The sequence below is a fragment of the Siniperca chuatsi genome, linkage group LG17, assembly GCF_020085105.1.
Source record: "Siniperca chuatsi isolate FFG_IHB_CAS linkage group LG17, ASM2008510v1, whole genome shotgun sequence".
NCBI lineage: Eukaryota > Metazoa > Chordata > Actinopteri > Centrarchiformes > Sinipercidae > Siniperca > Siniperca chuatsi.
Window position 1 is genome coordinate 24181088 of NC_058058.1, and position 4495 is coordinate 24185582.

The 4495-nt window shown below is 39.6% G+C and overlaps 1 long non-coding RNA gene across 2 annotated transcripts; it reads left to right on the top strand.

Annotated features, from left to right (window-relative positions):
• The first annotated feature begins 627 nt into the window (after positions 1–627).
• Positions 628–4217, top strand: LOC122863978. 2 transcript variants are annotated; one of them, XR_006375124.1, is made up of 4 exons: positions 628–835; positions 939–1080; positions 1374–1636; positions 1857–4217. It is a non-coding gene; the product is annotated as an uncharacterized LOC122863978 (long non-coding RNA). The 2 variants fall into 2 exon arrangements; XR_006375125.1 differs by having other exon boundaries at positions 1874–4217.
• The last annotated feature ends 278 nt before the right edge of the window (positions 4218–4495 follow it).

The window sequence follows — 4495 nt, forward strand, 5'->3', positions numbered from 1 at the left end:
CTCTCTAAACCAACCAAAGACTATGTTAATGCACAAAATACCTTAAAGAGCATCTAATTACGTCGAAATAGCACAGTTAACATGAAGAGAAGCTACATCACAACACTGGACATTTCCCTTGCCCCTCTCACATCTCTCACTAATGAGCCCATTAGCAATTACACATTGAATCAGGCTTCTATGGCAACACAGCATAAGAACACCATTTGGGGTGGAAAATTTACACAGCATCAACTCTCACCACTGCTTTTTACTTGTTTGATATTGAATATTTAGATATAACGTATGTAACAGTTTTGTCATGTGAGATGTCAAATCTTATGTACATATACAGAATACAGAACTCTGTTTGTGTAAGATATTAATTAGTGATAGTAGAAAAGATATTTATGTATTAAATATGTAAATTCTCAATTCTTTATTTATTTGGAACAGGCTTATAGTAATGACAGCCCTTTATTTCTAATGTTTCCTGTTTTTAAAGTATATTTTCTATTTTAGTAAGAACTGTTTCTGTTTTCCTGTTTCAAAAAAGGGAGACGTCTTACTTAAGGTTCCACATGCTGTCAAAGAACCAGTTCTTACAAAGTGTCATGCGAGCAATGGCTGCACTCAAAGGCAAACAAAAAGCCTGCAGTCATAGGGAGGGGTGAGACAAGATTAATCATATCAAAGGGGATAATAGCGCACACTTTCGTTTCGACAGTCACTTTTTGAAGGCATTCACGGTGTTACGCCTGGTTGCACATACGAAAAGTGATGGAGGCAGATGAATGAAGGGGGAAAAAAGTGCTTGAGAGAAGTTCAAACCCTGCCTACTTTTGCATTTTCAGAAGTAAGTCAACTTTGTTCTCAGTGGTTGTTGACCTCTGCCAAGGCTGTACCTTTTTGTTTGTGATTTTCACCGACTGCATCTTCGCTTTTTGCCGATGATGTAGTTCTCCTTACATCATCGACCTCTGACCTTCAGCGTGCTCTGAGTCGGATTGCAGTCGAGTGTGAAGCAGCTTGGAAGACAGTCCCCACGTCCTGTCTGACGCCATGGAATTCTGCTGGAAAACAGAGGACTGCTAATCAGGGGTGAGTTGCTGCCTCATGTAGCCTCAACCAGTGTAAACAGCTAACAGTTTGCTTGCATTAATACTTGTTGTAAGCTTTGCTATAGTGTTAATAAGAAAATTTCTCTCTTCGTGAATGGTTAGCCTGAGTTGATGGCATGCTATACTTTCATCTTCATCAGTTTTGCTATATAGTGAAATATAAGAGCAAAGGCTACCACAACAACAATTAATTAAAGCAAGCCAGCAACAGTTTGTTAATATTGTGGGTTGCTGAAGTGTTATGCATTCTTCTCTGTTGTTTTTGCTCATTAGTTATCATCAAAATGAAAAGAAAAGGACATTATGTCCTATTTCGCCCCCACAAATAAAAACAATGATGAGGCAGACATTGAGATAGATCCAGATGATCCAGAGAGAGCTGAAGAGAAACAGCAGGAAGTGGAGAGCGAGAAAGCCAGAGAGCAGGAAGGAGAGACAGATGAGACCGGAGAGTGAGGCTGAGGGTGACATACAAGCAGAGTGGGAGACACAAACAGGGGATACATCATGTGCATCCACAAGCACTGGACCATCAGGTTTGTGATGCTGAAAAAATATCTGCCTGCTTGTAAAGCAGTGTAATTACAGTTCATATGGTGTGTTGGTGTGTCCATGTAGAGCTATGTAGTCTTATGATTGAGATTAATCAAATTCTCCCTCATGTCATTGATAAATATCCCATTGGTGTTTCTTGATTGCTATAGTATATGTGCTTTATATATATATATATATATATATATATATATATATATATAGTTTGTCTTTCTCCACAGATAACAGCAAATGTAAAGAAGACCCATCGATGCAGCCAAACTTGAAATTGTTTCTAAAGACCTTGTTGTGTTGGGGAACAGGAGGAGCTTCAAGGCGGCCTGGTACAACATTCACCCCTAGCTCGAGTATTCTAAACTATCAGACTCTGCGTACTGTTACGCCTGCAGACATTTTAGCCCTCCTAATAGCACAGACACAGTATCTGACTCACCATCTGGATTCAAAAACTGGAAGAAGGCAACCTACAGAGGGCGGGGTTTTGCAATCCATGCCAAGTCTGAGTGGCACAAACAAGCAATGATTACATGGAGGTACTATCAGAGAGCTGTTACAACTAATGTAACACTGGCAAATGTCCTAAACAAGGAACATAACTGGTTGGAGAAAATCGGGAATATATGAAAACAACGATAAAACGACAACAATAAAAAAGGGAACTTCACAGCAATTCTAGAGACAACTGCTAACAAGATACAAGATACCAGATAGATTTATTGATCATTTTACAACACAGGCTTGTATAATGAGATTTTGTTTTGTAGTTCCCTTTATGCTACAAAAAATGATATACAGTACAGTAGATCAGTGCTGAGGATGAATTTTTATGGCTCCTCTGTAAAAGTTAATAAGAACATGGCAAATAAGAACCATGACAAAGCTGTTAAAAAGGTTGACTTCCATATATAATGCAAAGTACACAAGCAAACTCATCCAGGATGAGGTTCTGGATTGTTTGGCAGACAAGGTTCCAATCGAAATTACAGAAGAAGTGAAAAACAGTTTAGTCTTCAGCATCATGGCAGATGAAACAAAAGATGTAAAAAAACAGAACACACATCTCTATTACTCAGGTACTATTTCAACGGAGCAAGTGTTTTTTCCATTTTGAACCTGCCAAGAGGCTCGATGCACCAGGGCTTACTGAAATCATAATCCACATATTGGAAAGTCATGGTCTAGAATACGAAAACAACCTTATAGGCCAAGCATATGACGGTGCAGCCGTCATGAATGGTAAGCATTCCAGGGTCCAGGCTAGAATCAAAGAGCAAGCGAAATATGCCTTTTACATCCATTGCAATGCCCACTGTCCAAATTTAGTTTGAGTAGATACAGTCAAAGCTGTCCCAGAGGCAGAGGAGTTGTTCTCCCTACTTGAAAAACTATATGTATTGACATCTGGGTCATATGTCCATCCTAAATGGCTAACTATACAAAGAGAGATGTACGAAGGTGCACCAAGAGAACTCCAGCGGTTAAGCGACACGATGGGCATGTCGATTTATAGCTCTACGAAACATTATGGATAGATTGCCTGCCCTTAAGCGAGTACTGCAAGAGATAGCCCAAGAATGGAATGGTGAAAGGATGTATTGAGGCTGGAAGTCTGCTGCCACAAATAAATCTTGAATTCACTGTGCATCTTGTTCTCCGTTAAGTGTTTGGAAAACTTCTCTCTGATATGCTACAGTCTTCATCACTTGACTTTTCAAAAGCTGTTGATTTAGTTGAAGCTTTAGTTCAGACATTGAATGACTTCACTCGGTGAACACTGTGTACTGACTACTGTTGGTCAGAGAGTCAGAACCAGATAAAGACAGGTTTCGTGCAGCCTTTTTCGACCCCGTCATTGATCAGATGCTCAAGGAGCTTAACAGATGGTTTTCAATAACAAACTGTGACATAATGAACCCCAAAAGTGATGCATTTCTGAAAGAGACAGCTCTGTTTTAATTTTCTTGATTGTATGATTCAAATATTGATGACTTTGGGCATGAACTACATCAGTTCAGCCAAATTCTACAAAGTAAAATACAGACTGGGATGCAGAGCCCCTGTAGTACAGTAGAGTTGGTACTGTTAGTGAGCCGTATAGAGAAGTGTTTTTTGAGCTCTTCAGACTCAAAATAGCAGTTGCAATCCCAGAGCGTACTGCTTCTTGTGAGCGGAGTTTTTCTACTCTGAAGCTGCTGAAAACTTACCTCAGGTCCAGCATAACCGATGAGAGACTGAGCAATCACAAAAAACGCAGAATACAGTTGATGTAATGTGAAATTCTAGAAAGGAAAATACAGACTGGGATGCAGGGCCCCTCTCGTACAGTAGAGCTTTTATTGTTCATTGAGCCTTGAGCTGAAGCTAACAGGAATGTCTTTTATTTTGTTTTCAATATTGTAATTTAATAAAATTGTAACTATAACTGTAAGTAAATGAAACATATAACAATCATGGTAATTTATGTTGTTTTTTTTGTGTGCTATTACTTTATATACTGAACAAATCATTTTGAAAGCTTGAACACTGTCTTTGTCTCTTTTGTCCCCGGTCGAATATGCCCCTCTGACAAAACAACTGGCCCGAGCCTGCCCCCCCCCCCAAGTAAAATTGGTCTAGAACTGCCAATGAGCACCTCACATTTGAAAAATTTGTCACTCAGCACATAAATATAGCATATGTCAGGAGTCAAAGAGTGATGTGAGGATTTTAGTAAGCAATTTACTGATGTGGGAGTTGTCAGGGGAGAGTTGGGCTGTTTCATCCTGATCCTACACTGATTGCAAGGCCATAGGGGAAAATCAGTAAGTGCTCTCCACAGACTAATCAGGACCAAGCATGGGTTT